At 33.7% G+C, this 25,006-nt stretch overlaps 1 pseudogene; it reads right to left on the bottom strand.

The window, feature by feature from the left end:
• Positions 1-993: 993 nt before the first annotated feature.
• On the bottom strand, positions 994-23,617 carry LOC112038013 (disease resistance protein At4g27190-like; annotated as a pseudogene).
• Positions 23,618-25,006: the final 1,389 nt, after the last annotated feature.

The raw sequence follows: 25,006 nt of genomic DNA, 5'->3' as shown, positions 1-25,006 counted from the left end.
GCTATTGATGTTAGTTTAGGTTATTAAACATATAAAACATAGTTCGACAGGACATTTGGAGGTATAAAATAGTTTTTTCTTGCAATTTTCAAGATATTAGTTAAGCCAATTTCTCATTATTGCTATTACATATATAATTTTGAAAATACTATTGGGTACTACATATACTACAATATCAATTCAAAATTATTTTTCTGAAATTCTTTAGATACAACACAAAATAAAATAATACATTAGTCAAATAGAATCTCCAAATTGAATAGGGATGAGTGCCTGGAATCGCTAGTCAATTACAGTTTGTTACTTCAATATCTTCGCATATAAATTATCTAATAGAAATAGTATAAAAATATGTCCATTGTTATATATATATATATATATAATGGATTGTACATAGTCATGGTATATTACATAAATGACTTATAAATATGAATTGTTTTTGTTATACAAAAAAAATGCTCATAAATATAAAATCATTCAAACTCTCTCTTCCTCTAATTTTATATATAGAGTTAAATATATGATTAGTTTTTATGGTTTATTTATTTTGGAATCCTTGTTTTTTACACTAAATTAACTCATTTGGCACAAAAATTAAAAAAAACTTTGATTGGTTAGCACATTTGATGCAAAATTAAACTCTAATTGAAATTCAATTTTTACACTGAATTAACTTACTTAGACAATCCAATTTGAAATTTAATTGGATTTTCTCTCAACTTTATATATATATTTGTTAAACCGTTTAAAAAAAAAAAAAAAAAACCCAAAAATGGAAGGGTTTAAAGTTTTTAAATTGGATCAACGGGATTCAAATTTTAATGACATCATATTTATTTTTAATAATTAATTAAAATAAATGTATACAATTTAATTATTTAACAATCTTAAGTAAAACCATATTTAAAGATGTTCCAATATATCTTAGTCAAAAGATAAGACGATTTTCTTCAAAATTTACCAAAAAGTAAATATTCTCTTCTTAGTTAAAAATTAAGAGGATGGTTGTAAAAGATCTAATCTTTGTGCTCTTACGTTAAGCAGGCTAGTCTGCTAAGCATATATAGTCATCCCAGTATACATATTTGTATTAAAAAATTAATAATAATTTTAAGTAAAAATAATTAAAACCAAATAAAATAAACACAGACAAAAAAAGTAGGACAGCTGTAACTTGTAATTAGATCTAACCTTTTCAACGAAAAAGAGAGGTTGTAGAATAAGACTAGCATGATGGTCCAGCCCATTTGTTTCTTCGACACTTGACTTATTGGAGCCAAATATTTTCAGTTTGTCACATTTGTAAATAGTCAATTCCGTCAACGACGGCAACTCTAAAGTGTGGTTTCCTGGATAAAAACTTTTGAGTTCAGGCAAATTATGAAGTTCTAGAGTGGTTAATTGTGGGAATAAAAACAAAGTGGTTATCTCTATTCCTTCTTCTTTTGCTACGATTTCCTCCACCGATACACAATCATTTATCTCTAGCTTCTCAAGTTGCATAAGACCCTTTGCCACAGATGTTGGAAAAACACTTTTTAGACTGGAACAATCCTCAATTTCCATGGTACGTAATTTTCCAAAGCTGATTATTCCTTGAGAATCCATACTCCACACGTGCTTCACTTTTTCCAGATTTCTTAATGTCAAGGATATAAGTTCAGCGGCTGCTATATCACGTGATTCTTCAACAATATTTGTCCCTTGGATATCAAATACCTCTTCTATGGAGCCACATTTTTCAATCTTCAATTCTTTTAGATTTCGGAGCGTTCTCAACATATTGGGCGGACCAATATTCGTAAGATTTGTGCAACCTGAAACGGTCAGTGTTTCTAGTTTGCCAAAGAAATCTGAAATGAGTTGGTCGGGCCAGATCATATTCATGCTATCCATGCCTTCTATTTCCAATTTCTTCAAGATTGGAAAGACAACCTGCAATTCTCACGTACACATTGAGTCAATAAATGAAACTTAATTAAATTATATTCTAAAGACCACGATTAACAAAGAGGAAACTATTATAAGGAAGAATTAAGAAGGAAGAAGAGTAATAATTCCTTTTCATTTAAGAGGTACTGTGTGGCAATACATAGTATCACTTCTTCAAGCTTTTTCTCAATGGTCATGTACATATTAAGAAGGAAGGAGAGTAATAATTACTGGCATATAAACGGTGAGTTCTCATAGAAATAAAGGTTACAAGGTGAAATAATGAATTTCAACTCTCCCTAAAAACATGAACTCATTCAGCCACTCTCGAATCCGTTCGCCTGCGTTTTACTCATATAAAACTGCTTTACTCCAATAGAAAAAAAGAAAAAAAAGAAAAAAAAGTTGAGCTTTTGAGCACACGAGTGAATATGTGTTTAGAGGATTGTATATATAAATGCCAATATCACGGAACTATATTTTGAATCTTACAATAAATAATAAATTCTTTTTTCATAGAAGAGGTATTGTGTTGCATTATAGGGGTTTATTTGTTCAAGTTCTTTCACATCGATCTGTAATTAAAAATTAGTGATGAAATTTAGATGAGGAGAATTTATCCATGAAAAAATAGAACTTGAGATAATATACGGCTTGATTCTCGAAAGCCGATTAAAGGCTTTGACTCTATGACGATACTATAACAGTGCATATGTTTGACTCTCTTTTAAGTACGTTTTGAAATTCAACAAAAGATAAGATTTCTCCCTTTTTTGTTAAACCGTTTAAAAAAAAAAAAAAAAAACCCAAAAATGGAAGGGTTTAAAGNAAACCAAAAATGGAAGGGTTTAAAGTTTTTAAATTGGATCAACGGGATTCAAATTTTAATGACATCATATTTATTTTTAATAATTAATTAAAATAAATGTATACAATTTAATTATTTAACAATCTTAAGTAAAACCATATTTAAAGATGTTCCAATATATCTTAGTCAAAAGATAAGACGATTTTCTTCAAAATTTACCAAAAAGTAAATATTCTCTTCTTAGTTAAAAATTAAGAGGATGGTTGTAAAAGATCTAATCTTGTGTCTCTTACGTTAAGCAGGCTAGTCTGCTAAGCATATATAGTCATCCCAGTATACATATTTGTATTAAAAATTAATAATAATTTTAAGTAAAAATAATTAAAACCAAATAAATAAACACAGACAAAAAAGTAGGACAGCTGTAACTTGTAATTAGATCTAACTTTTCAACGAAAAAGAGGGGTTGAGAATAAGACTAGCATGATGGCCAGCCCATTTGTTTCTTCGACACTTGACTTATTGGACCAAATATTTTCAGTTTGTCCATTTTTGATATGGCAAGCTTTCAAGACGGCCACTCTAAGTGTGGTATTTCATAACCGTATTCTCTCTCTATATGCCTAACAAATAGAACTCAAATTCGATAACAGTATATTCAGAAAATTTTAAATTAATATGCACAATTTTTGGAAAAATGTTTCATTCCAAGCTGTAGTAGAAAATCAAAAGACAATTCTAGTATTAGTGTTATACTAAATTTAAACTATTTTTTAGAAAATTTGGCAAGTGTAAAAAGTATATAAAGATGTATCAAAGTCACAATATAATAGATAGATAATCAATTGAAAATACAGAAGACATAAACTAATTATATAAGTATGTTCTACTAAAAAAACATTTTATATGAGTACGTTCCATTTGTGTTTTATCTCGATTAGAGAATTTGGTTAATCTTCTGTAAAACTCTTGTTCATTGACCTTTTCTTGTAATAATACTTATGATCATTTGGTGCAGTTTTCAAAAAGAAAATGTGTCTTGATATCGACAATACATAGTCTAATCTTTTTTATTTATTTTTTAGGTTGTGGAAGACTTATCAACATTTAAAGAGTAAAATTTAAAATTAAATCTTAAACATACCTTCCCGTTGAAAAGTACACAAGAATCGACAACAGAAAGGAAGCCCTTTAACTTGAATAAATTCCTTAATTTCAGAGAATGGAGATTTGCAAACACAATGTTATCGTCACTATTGACCTCAATTTCTTCTTGTCTTTCTATCGCAACTATTGCACTCATTATCTTGCAATCTTCTATATTAATTTCCTGCAGGTGTGAAAAGCATCCAACCATAGATGAGGAGAAGACAAATTCCAACTTACAACAGCTGCTCACTCTTACTACTCTCAAGTTACAAAAAGTCTTCGTTGGAAGTTGCATGTAGCATATCCGTTCCAAATTGTTCACATTCCATAGATTAATTGACTCCAAACTAGGAAAGACAGAATCAAGAACCCCCATAGACTTGATAATATACTGAATTTCGTCATTGTCATTAACTGTGAGATGCTTCAAACTTTGAAAACCTTCCGATTCTAATAAGTAAAGAATATTTTTGACACCCTTCATTTTTTCCAAAACGAGAGTTTCACATTTCCTAAATAATACTTTATACCCATGGTCCGATTGAAATCTTCTATTGAGATTTAAAATTCGTGAAGTTCCCGAAGTTTGATGCCCGAACCGAGCACTGCCTATGCCTATTCTATAGCTTTCCAACCTTTCAAAAACCTTGGCGTCTGGTAGAATCTTTGCATTCTCAATACATATATGTAACTTGGTCAAGTGAGACAAATGGTCCAACTCTGAGACCATTGCATTAATAATTTCTGTGCTTTGTACTTCAACCTCCCATTTAACATCATCTGGCAAATATAATTCTTCTAACCCCGTCAGATTAGATAACACATTGGGTGGAATAAAGTTAAGTTCGGACCATTCTTCCAAATCTAGTAACTGAAGGTGAGTCAGCTGCCCTATCTCTTTCGGCAACCATTCAGTATAGGATAATGAAAGGCTAAGAGCTTTCAAATTCTTCAGTTCTCCAATTATGATTGCATTTTGTACCTCACCCGTTAAACACAATGTTTGGAGGTTTTCAAGGGACGAAAGTGATGAAGGAAGTACTCCAGACCAGCTTTCAGATAACTTCAACACTTTGAGATCCTTTAACCCTTCAAAAAATGAATCTGGAATACGGAAATCAACTTTTTGCCAGAACAACAAAAGTAACTCAAGCTTTGAACATTCAAACTGATTAGGAAGGTCTAAATCACCATTAATGTAAGGCAACGAAATTGCAACTGTATCTTTACGTTTAGACCTTGTTTGCAATTCATTAACAGTTCTTATAGTATACATATGCCTTTCTTCAGCTGCAATATTAATGACGACGTCACGAATTACGTCATGCATTTTGACTGTACCCTTACGATAACCATCCAACAACAAGCTAGAATCTTTGAGTCTTTCAACCAATGTGTGCACCCTACATCTCGCACCCTCTATTGTATCCACGTTATCAAACAAGCCCAAACCCACTCCATATCTCAACAAGTCTTCCACTTTAATATCTTCATCCTCTCCATGTAGACTACAAAGCAACAATAATGACTTTGCTTCATTACTTTTTAAAAACTCATAACTCATCTTTATACTTTTGTACACCATCTCATTCATTCCCTCGATCTCTCTTGGGCTAGACATCTTCAACTGATTGAGGAAATCTTTCCAAATACGAGGATTTTTCTGATTCTTTAATGCATTTGCGACTGTTGTAATGGCGATTGGTAGTCCAGCACATTCTTCGACAATTTGAAGCATAGTTGGTTTAATTTCAGAGGTTTTAGCTAAATCACCAACTATCTTCTCAAACAAGTTTCTCGCTTCATCGTTTGAGAAAACTTTGACTTCGAACTGCTTTTGGGTATCCATATCATTGCATACTACATTATAAAATCTGGACGTCAACAATAACTTGCACCCCTTATTATCATCTCCAAAGGAAAAAATCCCAAGAGCTTCCAAGTCCAGGTACTTCCAAATGTCATCCAAAATTATAAGGACCCTATTCTCTTGTTTCAATCACCTACGTAGTTGATCTCTTCTTACTAGTTCAGTCTCCTTCACAGATTCTAGACCTAATTGCTCCGCAATTTCCCTTTGAATCCTTTTCAAGTCTGGATCATTGGATACAACTAAAAAAAGGTACTTGTCAAACAACTTGCCTTTCTCAGCTTGTTTTAGAACTTCTTTGACTAGCATGGTTTTCCCAACACCCCCCATACCGTGAATTCCAATCCTAGCAATATTAGGATCTTTTAGTGCCTCTAGAACTCCAGTTATTGTTGGCATTCTTGATTCAAAGGCCTCATACCCTTTATTTGATGTCACAGACTCTACCACTTGTGTAGGCTCATGATAGCCAACGCTTTTGATCTTTGATATCTCATCCTTCAAATTCTTGGCTTCCAATGCTGCCTTGTCTGCCCTGTTGCTCACTTGATAACGGGACATCATATTAAGATACCATCCCCTGTTATCATCTTCAAGGATTTTCTCTGCCCCTGCTATTACATCATCAGATTCGGTAAGCCGTCTCTTAACATCATCTTCAATTTTCATTAGATTCCTTCTTGCAGTATCAACTTCATGTTGCAGTCTATCTCTGGCCCCTCGCAGCTCCTCCAGTTGGGTTTTCAGATTATCAATCTTACTTTTGTAGCGAAGCAGATAACCCAACAAACATCCAAGTGCTGCAAGCACACATCCAAGTGCTGCAAACACCCATTCGAAAATTTTCTCCTCGATTTTGTCTCGAAAATTCATTCTCACAGATGGTGGTTGTCTAGGAAGGGGAAGAAATCAATAACAAACTTCTCTTCGATCAGGTTTTCTACGTGGATGGTGGACCGTGATGCATTATGAGAATTCTGAAAAAGGGAAAACATATATTAAAAAAAATAATAATAATAAAACAAAACAAAAACCAATTAAATTATTATTATTTTTTTGAATCTATAAAATTCGTTTTATATTTTAGCAATCTTCTGGAGTTCATGGAATGTGGCATGTTATGGTAAACTATGAAACAATGGATTATTTCCCATAAGAGTGGATCCATCTATTTCATCGATTGGATGGCGCACTTTTTCATTTGATAATTTGTTATTTCCACGTTACCCACTTTTTACATGTGAGTTGTTACTTTTATGGACATACTCATAGTTGTAAAATTAAGCATCTTTTTTTGAATTGGTATAAGATTTTTATCAAAATAGTATATAATGAAGTAAATCATATGAACATTCTGTTAAATTGAAAAACAAAAATTATGCAAACACATTTTGAAAGAAATTTGTAATAGACGTAGGATAATGAAATAATGTCCAATTTTATCGTTAAAAATATAGTAGTGTTAACAAATCTAACTAAATATGTCAAATAAAAATATATGTATAAAATCCACGATTTAGTAAATTATCATGTAATTTTCAACCAACTAGCCACACATAAAGTAGATAATTTAAATTTCATGTTGGAATTGATCACAACCAAATATGAAGAACAAATATAAACAAAAATTATTAAAAAAAAAATTAAAAAAAAAAAGAGATTAACTTCAATCCCAAAGAAGACTCTTTTTTTTCTAAAATTATTAAAAAAAAAAAAAAAAAAGAGATTAACTTCAATCCCAAAGAAGACTCTTTTTTTTTTTTTTTTTCTTTTTCTTTTTCTTTTGGGTTGAAAAATAGAAGAATAACTATGATGGAAACAAAATATGAATGAACAAACGACATATAGATGAAATGAATGAGAAAAGCTTTTGTTTATGTAGGTAACACAAAAGTTGTAAAGTGTTGGCCAATTTTGTGACAACGGATGTAATCAAATATCATGATCAGGTGTATTTCATTCCTTATTAAAGTTTGCCACAAACTACCATGAAGATGCTCAAACAATTGATTTAAGGAGAATGTCGCTCGAGCAAAAGTGGATCTTGTTCAAGCAAAAAAAAAGGATTCTCGCTAAAACAAAAGTGAGTTTCTTTCAAAACAAAAAATAATTCAACCCAAGACTTCGCTTGTCCATGCTCAAGTCTTGCTCAAGCAAGATCGTCAAACTTTGTTTTCTTGTTCCTATGTGAACCAGGATTTTTGCTTTGCCTTTTACCCCACATTTTGCACCTATACAAACCATGCTTTGCACGATTTTCCTTCAAGAAAAAGGCCACCACCCTCTATGCTATTTAGAGAATACCTTGTGCTTAAACTGAAAACCTTTTTCTTTGTTCGTCTCGTGATACAAAAGAAAAATATGCTAGGTTCATATTTATAGAGTTTAGGCAATAATGAATAAAATTTTAAGTCTTGTTAAATCTATGGTGTGTAGTTTCAAGTCCAAGATGAATACCCAAGATCAGTCGACAAAATGGAAGTTTTTAGAATCTCAACACCAAACTCAACACTCATCAATGAATCAGGACAAGCTCAATAGAAGTCGATCGATAGAGAATCTAGAAATTAGTTTTTGCTATGGCATAATTTTAAGTTGCCTAAAAGTGCCTTTTAGGAACCCTAATTTGAGAGCCTATATAAAAGCCTATTATGCATGAATTTTCATAAGATTGTAGAGGTAAATACCCTAGGGCTTCAGAGAGAAAACCCTAGCCTCTACCTCCTTAACCTGTGAGTTCAAAAGTAAATAGAGAATCGTTATCCATGGTATTGTTACCATTACAGTACAAATCAAGGTTGAAGTCATAAAGTCATGCCAATGTTTCTGCAAAGATCAAATTTCCAAGGTGGTCATTAGAGTCAGAAATGGGAAGTTCATGAGAAGGAATTCAGAATAGAAGAGTCCAACTGAATTGGAGCTACGTATGGTCATATGAGTAAGTCACTAATAGAGGTAGCAATTTGGAACACGTGTAGGTTTCAATTGTAAGAAATTCGATTCTATTAGTGAATTTGTTCTTGTGGTTTAGGAACCTCATAGTGGTTCTCTCTTGGACTGTTTTCCTTAAGTTTTTCACTTTGTCACCATACTGTTGTGTTCTTTATTTACCACTTTTCTGCTTTAATTGGAGACTCATTAAATTTGTGGTAATTAAATGTTAATAATTGAATTATATAATTGGTTAAATTGTTTAAGTTGATTAACCTTGTTGTAAAATAAATAATGGGATCTAAATTCTCAAACACTTCCAAGTGAGGTTCACTATAGAAATATTTTCAAGAAGGTTCCTTGGAATGCCAAAGTTTCTGATTCATCTGAATGAAGGAGTTCATGGAGAAATTCGATTATAGATGTTTTGGGGGCTATAGCAGTAAGAATGCAAGCGGGAAATTTGTAGATATTATAGCAGAGAGTCTAGTTGTACAAAGATTTTGTAAGTATAATATTGTATCTAATTTTTCTGTAGTGATTTTTGCTATGGGATTGGGTCCTTGAAGTGAGTTTTCCATTGAAGAAATTCTTCTTTGGTTGTCCACTTCGTTACCATATCTTGTGTCTTGGGTTGTTTTCTTTTAATCTGTTGCTTTTAGATTTGGTACTTGAGTACTATGGTTGGTTTGTTTATTTGTATTGAATACTAGTACTTTAAAACTAGTGTGATTGATCAACAAATCTATAAATTCTATTGTAAAAACATAAGGGTATTAACAAGTTTTTTAATTTCCTGAGTTTAGTTTCCTGAGTTTGATCCTTCATCTCTATTGACATGAATAAATCCCAAATTCTTATGGTTTTCTCTTACTTTGAGGGATATAAATATGCCTACTGTAGGGTTTGTACAAGAGTATTCCTTAATTATTTAAATGATGAGAACATGACATTTGTTGCAATGAAATATAGAGAATTTCTCAAAGTTAGGAAGGTTAAGTAGAAGAACAACCACTAGACCTACTAGACAACCCAAGAGTGAAGCAATTGTAAACTCCCCATTTGGCACTAGCTTAAGGACTGAAAAACTTTCTTCTTTATTCAATCATCTTATTATACCATAGAGACTTTTGTTAGGTCCATATTTATTGAGGCAAATAATGAATAAAATTTTAAGTCTTGTTGTGTCTATGGTGCGTATTTTCAAGTCCAAGATGAAGACCCAATGTCAGTTGAAGAAATGAAAGTTTCTAGAATCTTGACACCAAAGTTGACACTCCCTCAATTGATCGAGACAAGCTCGATAGAAGTCAATTGATTGAGAATCTAGAAATCAATTTTTGTTGTGATGCATTTTATTTTAAGTTGGTTATAAAAGTGCCTTTTTGTAACCCTAATTTGGGAGCCTATATAAGGGATCATTATTTCATAAGATTGTAAAGCAAATACCATAAGGTTTTAGAGAGAAAACCCTAACTTCCACCTATCTAACTTGTGAGTTCGAAAGTAAATAGAGAATAATCATCCGTGGTGTTTTCCAATGGCTTGCAAATTCTTGATTAAGGCTTAAAAAGGGATCAAGTTGTTTCTCGATACTCGTAGGGTGATTAGGCAGAAAGTTGAGTTGTGGTGCAACCAGTGCAGGGACTAGGTATTGGGTTCAGGTTAGGCTTGAGCCTATTGACTCAAACCCGCCCCATGGCCCTTTTTCTTTATGGGTTGTATAAGTGAAAAGAAACCAGGGGACCGATCTTTATATTATCAAATTATTACAGGAATCAAATAAAGCAACAAATCAGAAAAAGGAAATGTAGAAGGTAGTACATACCTCTCTTTATGATAACAATTTATCAGTGAAGTAGGCAGAGGTTGTTTGCCCACTCGGAATGCGGAACAACTGAACAATAACAGTCAATTTGTTGAATGAGAATAAACACGAATGGAAGAGACTTATAATGTTAAATTCATTGTTATGCCTAAAGAAAAAGCAAAGCATGAAGGAAATATGTTAATAGTACTTGAAAAATTTTCAAGAAGGTTTCTTGGAATGCCAAAGGTTCTGATTCATGTAGACTGTAAAGTTGTGATTTCTAACTAGCTTGTATTAACTTTAATTCCGTGTCAAATTTGATTGTAATTTCTTCAATCATTTTTCCTGTATATATGTGGGTTTATTTATAAGGGATGAGTGTGAGAGATTGGTGAAGAATCAAGCTTCAAAATATGAATTAGTGGAATTCGCAACTAGCTCACGAGAAGCAATCCGCGAAAAGGCCATGTGTGAAGCACATGACTAGAAGCAAAAAAGTCACGCCAGGCTGTCAAGTTCATGAGTGTTTCGTGAGAAGGGTCATCCTGCGAAGTAACCGTGAAACTTTTTGTTTGGAAAAAAGTTAAGTTGTTTTACCAAATTTTTTACCCACATTATAAATACCCTCATTACTCACGAATTGTAAGGAGTGCTTTTCAGAAAGAAGACCTTAGCAAATACACTTGAGAGTTAGAGATTGTTATACCCACAATCATCTACACATTTTCTTGTGGTTTTTCTCAATTCCTAACTCTCCATCTCTAGATCCTTGAGAGATTTTTAGCCCAAACACTTACCACACCAAATCTGAGTGTTAAGTGAGGTTTTGTTACTGTTGGGAAGTATTGGAAGGAGCCATTTAGTGGAGGATCCAATCAGGCTAAATTGTAGGATCCGGAAAGTTAGAGAAAACAAAACTCCGTGAAATCCGTTGGTTTTATATTGTGTTTGCATCTCTCTTCCCTACTCTTTAAGCTTTCATTTAATTGTTTATTGTGGTTGGATAAGGCTTAGAGTAGTATTATCGGTTCATTGCGTTTATTTACTCTTATTTCGCACTTAGTTTAAATTACAGTAAAAGCAATCTAACCATAATTTTTAATTGAGGGTCTGAACAAGCTCTTGTGTTTTAGCAGAAATCCAAGCTTTCATGACGAAGAATTAATGGAAAAAATCTTATTAAAGACATTCTGGAGGTTTTGGGGCTATTGCCAATAGAATGCAAGGGGGAAATTTGTAGAAATTATAGCAAAGAATCTAGTTGTTCAAAGATTTTGTGAGTATACTATTGTAACTACTTTGCCTGTATTGATTTTTTTTTCTATGGGATTGGGTGCTCGAAGTGATTCTTCCACTGAAGAAATTCTTCTTTGGTTGCCACTTTGATACCACATCTTGTGTCTATGTTTGTTTGCTTTCAATATGTTGCTTTTAGAATTGGTCTTTGATTACTGAGGTTGGTTTGTTGATTTATCTGTATTGATTACTTTAAAACCAACGTGATTGATTAATAAATCTATAAATTCTGTTGTAAAAATGTAAGGTTCTTAACAACTTTTTTAAGTGGCATTTGAGCATAGGTACACTTTGTAAGGGTTTAGTATCCTAAGTTTGATCCCTCGCCCAAGTTTGCATGTATAAATTCCAGTTTGTTAGTGTTTCCCCTTACATTGAGGTATGCCTGTTGGAAAGTTTGCACAAGAGTTTTATTGTGTTCTTTAAATGATGAGAACATGTCATTCGTTGCCATGAAATATAGAGAATTTCTCAAAGTTAGGAGGGTTAAAAAGTATAACAAACCCCTAGACCTAGTAGACAACCTAAGAGTGAAGCTAGTTGTAGACATCCCATTTGGCGCTAGTTGTAGACATCCCATTTGGCACTAGTTAATAATTTTTAATCCCCGACCCCAATGAGGATCTTAAAATATTTCAACTAACGGTAATTGAAATATTTAAAACAGTTTAGAGGGAAACACAACTTAAAAATGCTCAAAATTGTTTAGGAAATAATGTTGAAAAAGACCTTTTCTTATTCTTTTGCCACTATCTTTTGACTCAAAGAAAATTATTGAATGAGGTTTTTGACATTGGAAATTAGACATCCAGTGTTTCAAAATGGACATAAGTGTTGCCCAATTGGGATTTATAATGAGTAAAATATGCCCATTTGAATTTGGGGCAACAATACTATTAGAAATTAGGGTTCTATGCAAAGTTGAGTGGACAAGCTCAGGGCTGCATATGCAGCTTCATCTCAGCAGCCATAGAGTTTCATGTTTAGGCCCTAAACGCTTCAATCTTGTTGAGGGCACTGTCCAAATGTTTAGGAAGCTCTAGAACCCTTTATAAGGTCCCAAAAACCCTAGTTTTCACGTACAAATACCAAAGTTTTAAATACCATTCTGTTCCGGCTAGAATGACCGGCAATTTCGTTCTAGTTGGTAATTTAGTGCAAATGACCCCCTTGTTTTGTTCCGTCCCAAATTTTGGCCCATACCGGCTTGATCTGGCATTCTGGACTAAATTTCATCATACCAGAAAAAATATGGATTTTAGAACAAAATTAAGAGTAGGTTTTCACTGAGTAGTTTCTTTTGGATTTGGTGGCGGGGAAGTCAAAAAGGAGAAAGCTATGAAAAATAATAAATAAATAAATAAAGATGAAGAAGTTGAGCCTAGAATATTTGATGGAGTCACTGTAAAAATTGAAAAATATGAGGAGTTATAGATCTGATAAGGATAAGAAGTCTGAGAATTTGAATGAACAAGGGAGATAAAAAAGAGAAAAATAGGAGATGATATTTACCAATTACGTGGGAAGGATAGATAGGAAGTTTTTAGGAAGGTCCATCCTTTACAAATACCATCACATGTTTTCTTATTTACAAAACTTCCATTACATTACTTCATCAGTATAATGTTTTTAAACAAATCATTAAATAATCATTTTAAAAATTTTAGCTTAAAAACAATAAACACCAAGTAAACCTTATATCGGGTCAAAAACTTCTTCTATTTCATTCCAGTAGTCAACTCGAAATAACCTCCAAAACATAGTTCAAAACCTTAATAAATACCCACATTACGCCTCAATTCCAAACCACTTTAAGGGAGAATGTCTTTTTGCCTCTATGATTTTAAAACTCTCTTGTTCTTCTCTAATCTCTCTCTCACCAGCACAGTTTTTTTTATCTTCCAAAACCTCTCTCTAAGAGGGTATTGAGGTAGAAACTTGTTTTTAACTTCATTTTTCAAAACCTTTATAAAAAATCTTTTGTTCTTGAGTTGTGATACCAAAGTTCAATTGCATTCTTCAATTCCTCTTGCAATCTTAAACCAAATTTGTGTTGCAATGCACTCAGAGTCTGGTTAAAGGTTTCAAACTAGATTGATAAGCAAGATGATTTTCTATTTCGTGGTTCTTTTACTTTGCTAGGAAGATCAACACAGTTCTAAATTTTATTTTAGATTGAGTGTTCTTATTTGATTTGGTTGATGTGACGATCTTTGTTTGCTGATGTTAAATTGACCATGATCTAGTTTTGTTTATTTTTAAGTGTTTTATTCATATTTTTTCTACAGTTCTACTTTTAAATTTTAAGGTTAGATAAATTTGGAAATGTAAAATTCTAGTTTCTATGTAAGGATGCGTAGGCATCATTGAGACTGCATAAGTAGGACTTCAATCCTATGCACGCATGATCAAGTATGCATATGCAACTCAAACCCAAATTAGGCAGAACGACATGTTTTGTTTGAATTAATTTAATCATAATCCTAAATGCCTCATCCATCATAGTTCACAAAAGAAATTATTCACTAAATAAACCAAGCTCTAATACCACTTGTTGGGGCTTTTTTATTTATTTTTTATTAATTTATGAATTAACAATATCAATAGTTATTTTTAATCAATCCCTAAAAAATATTATGACCAGAACTACTAAGCCAATACATAAATCACATCTAAGAATTGAAACGTTCATGGGAGAAATTCCGAATAAATTCATTACTATAAAATCAATTACAATATTTTCTCAAGTTTATTCCAACTTGAGATCCTAATGAACTACAATAATATGCAATCTCTAGGAATTAACATGAACTAACTTAAGATCTTTACCCACTTTGAATAAAACTATTGGGTCATATTTTGTGTAATTGGCTAATCTTTTGACAAAATGCACTTTACTTGTATTTTGGTAGATCTAAGATGGGTTTAGTACTTCAAGAAACATGTTGTTCAAGTCAAGTATTAAAGACATAAAGATTGGTTCAAGAAAGAAGTGAAGAAAAGTTGTTCATTAAGTCTCGACAGATAGCTCGAGAGAAGTCTGCTATTAAGACTTAATGTGAAACTCGATAGATAGCTCGATAGTAGCTTAATCTATCGAGAATTACGATTTCAGAATTTCTAGACCCGAAATTCAATCTAGCCTTGCATATTTGTTTAGGATTTCTTTTCTCATAACCTTAGATATATATAAGGTTTATTTTAAAAGCTATCATACACGGATATAGAGACTAAGAGACTTATTTTTTCTGTGAGAAGCTACTGTGTTTGTATGCCATAGGGTTTTGCATCCGAGTGCTTCTAAATCTTTATTGTTGATAAGTGAAGAACTTTGCAGCCAACAACATCTGTTCAAATTGCTAGAGTTAGTCACATACTTGGGATTCGTGCAAAGGATTAGTCACAAATTGAAGGTTTGTGTACCAAGGAAAATAAGGCTACTACAAGATCAAGTCCAATTAGGTATTGGAGCGAAGATTCAACTTTAGGTTGGTATTTTGGGATAGGCCAAGGGTAGTTGGTAGGATTCCTTATACTTGTAACCGCTTGATTGTTAATTAGTGGATTCTTAGGAGTAGTGGCCTTAAAATCACCCGGTGAGATTTTTGCCTTGTGAGGTTTTTCCCATTTGTCAACAAATCACCGTGTCTAATTTATTTTCCATTGTACTTAGTTTATTGGGTGATTTGTTGGTGCCTCCACAATATCATCTTGACACCTTCTCGATACAAGCTCTTCTATTGAGATTTCTGGGTTTCTGCTCGATACCTCTCGATAAATAGCCCGATTCATCAAGCCTATTTCCTTGGAGTCTTTGTCTGCTCGATAGCACCTTGATACCTTCCTTGATCTGTCTAGACTTTCTGCCTTTGATACCTCTTGATCTATTGAGCTTTTGTTCTCGATAAAAGCTCGATACATCCTCAATCTATCGTGTTGCGTTTTCTATATATAGTTTGAGGTCCAACCCGGTTTTGTCATTTCTCAACTATTTTGATCTCTCTCTCTCTCTCTCTCTCTCTCTCTCTCTCTCTCTCTCATGACCTAAACTTCTCTCTCTCTCTCTAAAATCACTCATCCCATCTGGTTTTTGACCTAATCCAAGCCTCCTTCACTTGGTAAGTGTTCTCAATCTCTTCTTTTCCCTTTTCTTCATGTAGTCATGCATTTTTTTTACCTAAGTTTCAATTTTTGAGGAACTTTTGGAGTTTTTGTCAAAATTTTTAGGTTGGTTTTTGTTAAATTGATATCCTATGATCATGCATTGCATTCTATGCTCATTTTAACAATGTGTTCATGCATTCTAGGATTGTGAGCTTGTTTAAACAATATAAGTGTTGTTAGGTTGGATTGGGTTTCTACCTATGATGCTTTTTATCTATGCACGACACATGTTCATGCATTGCACATTCTTATTCCTTCTTTCTTGCACTTGAACATTTTTGTTGTGTTTTTATTCTTCTCTCTGTCTCTCTCGTTTAGTCTCTTTGTCATGGCATCCAAAAAGTTCGTCCCTTCCAAAAACCAGATTCGTTATGGTTCTTCTTCTTCTTCTTTTCTTCCTGACTCTATTCGGTTCCGTGATGAGAAGGCACAAGCTGACTTCTCGGAGAAATTTTCTGACCAGGCAATTCATTCAGAACGCCAAGTCATTCTATTTGACTTTCCAGACACTCCTCTACCTGGTGCTATTAGCTCTCAGGGATGGGTTTCTCTTTGTGAGAAACCCTCGAGGTGTCTTGACATGTTCATAAAGTTGTTTTACTCTAATATGTACGCCATCGATATCTTTGTGCCTCGGTTTACTACGGTATTTTATGGTACACATATCGTAGTTACCCCAGACTTTGTTTCCAAGGTACTACATGTCCCTAGGGTGGATCGTTCGTATTACCCTAGTCATCCTTGTCTTACTTCCATCTCTAGAGACGAGTTGGCCTCACTCTTCTGTGAGAAGGCCATGTTGTGGGGAGGTACACTTAACTTCTCCACAATTGAGTTCAATAAGGGACCACTATTCTTTAATATGGTAATGACCTTTGTTCTCACTCCATAGTCACACTATAGCACTATCACCGGGCCTTGTGCTCATTTTCTTCTTTCTTTTATGGAAGGTCTTTTTATAGACTTTCCTTCACACATGATAGAGTCTATCATAGACTGCTATCGTGACACAGCTACACATGATAAGCTCATCTTTCCTTCGGCTATCACGCATATCCTCACCCACATGCACATCACCATCCTTCCCTCTCCTCATTTCTATGTCATGGGTGCCAATAGCAAGGAGTCTATTCAGCGGAGTGTAGCGCAGCTTGCTACAAAGTGGCCGCAAGTGAAGCCTTCCGATGTAGCCCCAGTTGACCATGCAGCCCCCTTAATCTCGACGCTCTTCCTCATCTACCCCTTCTTCCTTATCTTGGGCCACTGTCTCCTTTACTGATATCATGGAGTAGCTTCAGCACATGCATGCTGATTTTGGTAGTCATCTGGACCATCTATTCGATGAGATGTGTCAGATGAACACCAGAATCGGTCGCATCGCTCGCCACTAGTCTTGGCTTGGTAGTTTTGCACCCTCACTTTCATCGAGGCTTGTTGAGGAGTCTTCTCATTCAGATGGTGGAGATGATGATGTTGATGCTTCTAGCTTAGAGTATGATGATGAGATGATGACGTCTCAGTGATACACCCTTTGTCACTCATGACAAAAATGGGGAGTAGTTTTATAGATGAGAGTAGTCTAGGTGTAGGAGGAGAGCTAGCATAGGATATAGGATATACTAGATAAGAGGAGAGTTTTTTGTTTTGGAGTTTATTTTTGGGGAATGTAGTGAGGTTTTGATGTATTCTTTTCTCATTACATGTACCATGGTCTTATGACCACTTTTTACATACATTGTATTTTTTGACATATATATATATATATATATATATATGAGATGATGTATGTTTTTCTTCACCTTTGTCTCACATGTGTTGTTTCTTTTCTATCTTTATACACATGTTTCTTCTTGTATACAACTTATCTATGTTTCACACTTAAAGCCTTGATGAATCTTATTTAAGTGTTTCAATTAAGACAGGTTGCAAGTCTACCATGCCATGATCTATCTTCTTGCAAAGTTTTTCAAGGGTTCGTGTTAGAGTTAGACTTATGTACTTTTGTATATTGTGGGATAATTGTGTTAGACTTCTCTTATAATTGGTTTTTTTGGTTTTGTCATGGATTGCCAAAGGTGGAGATTGTTAGGGTCATATATATTTTGTGTAATTGGCTAATCTTTTGACAAAATACACTTTACTTGTATTTGGGTAGATCTAAGATGGATTTAGTACTTCAAAAAATATGTTGTTCAAGTCAAGTATTAAAGACATTAAGATTGGTCTAAGAAACAAGTGAAGAAAAGTTGTTTATTAAGTCTTGACAGATAGCTCGATAGAAGCCTGCTATCGAGACTTAATGTGAAGCTCGATAGATAGCTCGACAGCAGCTCAATCTATCGAGAATTATAATTTCAAAATTTCCAGATCTGAAATTCGGCCCAACCTTATATATTTGTTTGGGGTTTCTTTTCTCACAACTTTAAACATATATAAGATTTATTTTAAAGGCAATCACATACGGATGAAGTGAAGAACTTCATAGGGTTTTGTAATTGAATGCTTCCAGATCTTCATTATTGATGAAGTGAAGAACTTTGTAGCCAACAACATCTATTCAAGTTGCTGGAGTTAGTCACGTACTTAGGATCCATGCAAAGGGTTAGTCACAAATTTGAAGTTTGTACATCAAGGGAAAGAAGACTACTACAAGATCAAGTCCAATTAGATATTGGAACAAAGGTTCAACTATAGGTTGGTATTTCGAGATAGACCAAGGGTAGTTGGTAAGATTCTTTATACTTGTAACTGTTTGATTGTTGATTAGTAGATTCTTGGGAGTGGTGACCTTAAAATCACCCGGGTGTGGTTTTCGCCTTGTGAGGTTTTCCCCATTTGTCAACAAATCACCATGTCTAATTTATTTTCCGCTACACTTAGTTTATTTGGTGATTTGTTAGTGCCTCCACGATTTGCATGTAATTTGACATAATTAATCAACTTGGATAAATTGAATTAATTAACTGGGGTCAAGCTATCTTAACCCAACAAAAACAACTCTCAATAATATTAGAACCCAAAACCTCTCCCTCCATGAAACGCTAAATTTATCTCCCCTTCAATATGTCTCATGAATAAAATAAAATTCTTCTGGTTTTCTTTACTCACACACATTTGCAAGAGATTGGTTGTATTTTTTCTGAAAATTTACCAGAAAACATTTAAGGTGTTTAGCTTGTATCAGGAAAAAAAATCCTCTCTACACCAAATTCACCATAATTGAATGAACAAAACCAACAAAACTTCACAACAAAAACCCATGATAAATCGAAAATCGCTTTAATGAAAAAAAAAAAAAAAAAAAAAAAAAAAAAACCAAAATCACAATGGATGTGGTGGTTGCAACAGTATTGGGTGGGGTGAGAGAGAGGAGAGAGAGAGGAGGTGAGAGGGAGAGAGGGATTGAGAAGTACGGTGGTGGTGGTGGTCATCGTTGTCGTTGTCATGAAACATAAATCTGTGGTGGTAGTGGGTGGTTACAAAATAGAGGCAATGATCGGTAGTGGTGGTGGTCAGTGGTCACAAAAGACCGATTGATGGTGGTGGTAGGTGCTTGCGAAATGGAAAGCATAGATTGTGGGTACTGGTGGTTGTGTAATATAGATGGGTATGGGATAAGATGGGTGGCAGCAACAAGGACAAGGCGCGAAGTCTAGGTGGTCGATTGGGTTTGGTGCTGGGTGATTGCTTGGTCAGTGCAAGGCTGGTTGGTTGCTATCTGCTCTTTACGCTCGATCGTGTGGAGAGTGTGAAAAGCTATAAAATCTTACGACTTGAAAATAGAAGCGGAAATTACAGTCAAAGGGAAATGATCATTGAACCCATTGTAGAAATTGTTTAGTTACTTTTCTATTAAACTGGATCCTCTGAGTGGTCTTTTCATGGTAGATATTGGTCTTTGGTTTTCTAATAAGCAACTGAATTTCATGTCTTACTTTTATTCCTTTACTATATTGCTTTTAGATTTGCTACATGATTACTATGGATAAATTGTTTGTCAGCATGGATTACTTTATAACTGGTGTGATTGATAAATAAATCCATAAATTCCACTCCCCAACCAATCTCGTATCCATGATAACCCCGACTCAATGGAATGAACTGAATAATTTCCACTTTTATGTGGGCAAACAATTATCATGTACCTCTTAGGTAATAAATTAGATCCTTCAAATCTGCTAGCCTAACTTTGGAAGAGTGTTTTGAGTGGTAAACACTTTAAACGCGGATGGCTGTGTGATCTATTTGTCATGCCTACTCTGCATCTGGATTCCAATCCCAAAAATTCTTTAGCTTCCCTCAAGCACCTCCAAATAAAGAAGCCTTTTGAGGTACACTAGCTTACAATAAAGAACTCAAAGGTAGACATGGCAAAACGGGCGGGTCGGGTCGGGTTCGGGTCGGGTCAATCGGGTTGCGGGTCAAACGGGTCACGGGTCAAAAACGGGTCACTTTAAGCGGGTCAAAATCGGGTTCGGGTCAATCGTGTTGCAGATCGGGTCGGGTCGGGTTGACCCGTATTTTTCACATGAATTTTTTTTATTTAATTTTTATATAGAAAACAACATGTATCAGTCATTTGGAAAGTTATGCAACAAATTACTTAATGTAAAATGCATTATTTTGAATTCACCACTTATATCAAGAATGAACTCAATTAAACTTATTAATACTTATTCAACAATTTTAAAATTATACAAATCCTGACATTACTATCTAAAACAAAATAACACAAAGATAAGTAAAACAAATACACAAGTTTTATTTCTACACAATATCAACATTCCAAATATAAAACAAAATTACAAATGACTTATTGGATAACTCATTTGATAAAGAATAAAAATATATAAGAAATTTACAATCTTGAAAATTAATTTTATAATCTATTATCAGTTGTGGTTGACACTCTATTTCAATTTGAGATATACTTTAAAATTTGATTGCTTATTTATTTATACATGGTCTCTTTTATGAATATCATATTATTGTTAAGAAAAGTTATGCAACAAATTACTTAATGTAAAATGCATTATTTTGAATTCACCACTTATATCAAGAATGAACTCAATTAAACTTATTAATACTTATTCAACAATTTTAAAATTATACAAATCCTGACATTACTATCTAAAACAAAATAACACAAAGATAAGTAAAACAAATACACAAGTTTTATTTCTACACAATATCAACATTCCAAATATAAAACAAAATTACAAATGACTTATTGGATAACTCATTTGATAAAGAATAAAAATATATAAGAAATTTACAATCTTGAAAATTAATTTTATAATCTATTATCAGTTGTGGTTGACACTCTATTTCAATTTGAGATATACTTTAAAATTTGATTGCTTATTTATTTATACATGGTCTCTTTTATGAATATCATATTATTGTTAAGTAACACACACTCTAGGATATATCATAATTTATTTTGAAAAGCCGTTTATTTTGGACATAAATTATTAAAAAATAGGTCTAAGTATTCATAATTTATGCTAATTTGATACTTTAGCTTCACTATTTTTACACTTGTGAATATTTCTTACATGTCTACAATTTTAAATCTATGTTTTTAACTCTACTGTAATCAGATTATCTTGGCATGTACTTTGTTATTTGATATCTAAAAATATTCACTCATTACAGAATGTTCAACCATTAATCTTTCAATTAATTTGCATATAGTTATGTAAATGTATCAATTGTTTCCTTAAAGTTCACAATAAACAATTAAACTAATATTGTCTTAGTTTTACTATTTTTTTTTACCAAAAAAAAAAGTTTTAAAAAAATGATTCGGGTTCGGGTCGGGTCGCGGGTCGGGTCGGGTTGACCCGCAAAAAACACAGGTCGAGTCACGGGTCAACCCGTTTTTGCTTCGGGTCAAAAAAAATCGGGTTCGGGTCGGGTATTTTTCGGGTCGGGTCGGGTCGGGTCAGAAAATTCTGACCCGTATTGCCATGTCTACTCAAAGGGTAGTATCAGAATTTAAGAACTCGAAAAGCCAAAGATTGAGAATTATGAATCAACCACCAACATTCTTTTGCTATAGTAAAGCTTGGTTAAATAACTAAAAATCCCTAAAATCCAGTTCTCCATTCCACCTTGGCTTGATTACTTACTAGTTCTACCAAATCTGATGGTATTTTCGCTCCTCTCGACTGTCCCCACCAAAAAAGCAACTGACCATGGACGTTAATTCCTTACAGAGACCGCAGAAATACGAAAGTAATTAACGGTGTATGGCCATCCCTACCAAATCAGGTTCGGGTTAGGCTTGAGCCTACTGACTCAAACGCGCCCTATGGCTATCCCTATATGATATGACCAATATCTGATTTTAAGAAAAGTGAGAGCCAAAGAACAAGGAGACAGTCTAGATTTTTTTTTTTTTAATTTTATTTTATTATTATAAGCCTTTTCGTTATGGGTTGTATAAGAGCATTTGCAGCAGTGTAGGTAAAAAGCTATAATGCTATATTTTACCTACACTTTCATTAAAATGGTGCTGCAGCAGTGGAGCAAAAGCTAAAATTTTTAGCTGATTTGCTACAGTGCACATCTATTTATAGATGTGCACTGTAGCACACATCTAAAAAAAAAAATTAATTTTTTATTCAATCCTCTATTAAAATAATCTCACCGTCTCTTTCATCAAACTCTCATCTCTCTCATCAGCTCTCATCTCTCTCATCTCTCTCTTCAAGCTCTCATCTCCCAGTCCACGCCGTCGCCGTCGCCGTCGCCGTCCCAGCCCACGCCGTCCCACGCCGTTGCCCTCCCAGCCCACGCCTCAGCCCACGCCGTCCCACGCCATCCTGTCCCAGGCCATCGCCGTCCACGCCGTTGCCGTCCCACGCTATCCCGTCCACGCCGATCAGCACTTTTTGTTTTTTTTTTTTTTTCCCTAGTGTGGGCTGTGGTGTGGTAGGTGGTTGGTTGATTTTTTTTTTTTTTTTTGGGTGGTGGTGGTGGTGGTTGTTGTGGTTGTGGTTGTGTGTGTGGGGCTGTGATGTGTGGACTTGGTTAATATTTTTTTCTTTTGTTGTGGGCTGTGGTGGTGGTGGTGGTGGTGGTGGGTGTGGTGGTTGTGGTTGTGGTTGTGTGTGTGGGCTGTGATTTTTTCTTTGTTGTGGGCTGTGGTGGTGGTGGTGGTGGTGGTGGTGGCGGCGGCGGTGGTTGTGGTTGTGTGTGGCTGTGATGTATGAGTGTAGTGAATATATTATTTTATTATAGTGAGATATTATTTTATTGTAGTAGATATATTATTTTATTGTTTTGAAAGCTAAAATAGATTCACTGCTGCAGCATGTGTATAGGTATAATAGATAAAGTAACTTTTGGTGGAGCTGAAAGCTAAATTTTTAGCTCCACTGCTGTGGATGCTCTAAGTGAAAAGAAACCAGAGGACCAATCTTTATATTATCAAATTATTACAAGAATCAAATAAATCAACAAATGAGAAAAAGGAAATGTAGAAGGTAGTACGTACCTCTCTTTATGATAACAATTTATCAATGAAGCAGGCAGAGGTTGTTTTCCCACTCGAAATACGGAGCAACTGAACAATAACAGTCAATTTGTTGAATGAGAATAAACACGAATGGAAGAGACTTATAATGTTAAATTCATTGTTATAACTAAAGAAAAAGCAAAGCATGAGGGAAATATGTTAATAGTACTTGAAAAAAAAAAAAAAGATTACACAAAAATAAAATTGTGAATTTTTTTTGTACAAACAAATTAGGCGACTTGTGTATACTCATTGAAGTTTATATAGATGATAAATTGTATATTTAAAATTTATTTGTTAGGGTAAAAATTATAATGTATTGAAAACCCATTTCCAAAATGGATCCAAATATGTTTTTGTTGCAAAAATTTTTTTTTTTTTTTTTTTGGCTGTTGTTGTTGTTGTTGTTGCTGCAAGTCTTTAGTGTTTTAGAAGTTATAATTGAAGACTAAGTACGAAGACTAGTGAAGGAATGCATCTTGACTACTCACGACTTTCATAATTTCTGCACCAACCACGATGCCTCTCATCCGATTGATATTCACTGATTATGTTTTAGTTGTTTTGTTATTTTGTTTTAAGTTGGCTCTAAAAGTGGATATTTGTAATACTAAGAGAGACTAGAGAGCCTATATGAAGACCCACTAAGCATGACTTTTTATAAGATTGTAGAGGATGGATTTGAGAGCCTATATTTGTAATCCTACTTTAGATGGAGGGATTTTTGTATTCTTTATAACTCAACTTTGGGTTGATGAGATTTAGTTTTGTGTTTTAAGTTATTATTTTTTTTTTGTTATCTTTGATTGTTAAAAGTTATCCTATTGTATTATAAAAATAATATATGAGTATAATTTTATTCTATTACATAACATGACTTGATTAATTTGATGTTTATTGCTATATTTTTTTTTCTTTTTTTCTTCTCATTTTATTATATTCAATATTTAAATTTAGTCACATCCTCTGTATCATTAAACTATTTATATTTTCTCTCTTTTTTATTTTTTAAAACTAAACATATAATATTTTACTTAAATTTGAATAAATAAATTTTCTTTCATATGATGTCCTTACAAAATGTTGCAATGCATCAAAGGAAAAATGAAATTCAAAACACATGCCAATTTAGAAATACTAAATAATAATAATAATGTAAAGTTATAATTTACAACTATACTTTATGTTGGCTTTATTCCATGACAAGAAGTATTGTAAGTGCATTAATTTATTTCCTTGTATTTTGTGGGATTTTATTGCATTGGATTTAGTATTAAGTGAAGAATCGAGCATGAAATAAAAATCAGTGCAGTTTTGCGACTAGCTCATAAGAAGTTCGCGAGAAAGGTTCCCGGGAAAAGGGCACGTGGGAAACACATGCTGGAAGCTAAAGAGTCAAGTGTCAGGCTGCATTTCGAGAGTACTTCGCAAGATAAGCTATCTCGCGAGGTACCCGCAAAACTCTCTGTGTGAAGGATTTTAAGTGTAACTTTTTTACCCTTCACTTATACTATATATACC

This window comes from Quercus suber, unplaced genomic scaffold (genome assembly GCF_002906115.3).
Source record: "Quercus suber isolate HL8 unplaced genomic scaffold, Cork oak 2.0 scaffold_201, whole genome shotgun sequence".
NCBI classification, from domain to species: Eukaryota; Viridiplantae; Streptophyta; class Magnoliopsida; order Fagales; family Fagaceae; genus Quercus; species Quercus suber.
Note: the sequence above shows the minus strand (reverse complement) of the source record. Positions and strands in the feature narration are given on the sequence as shown.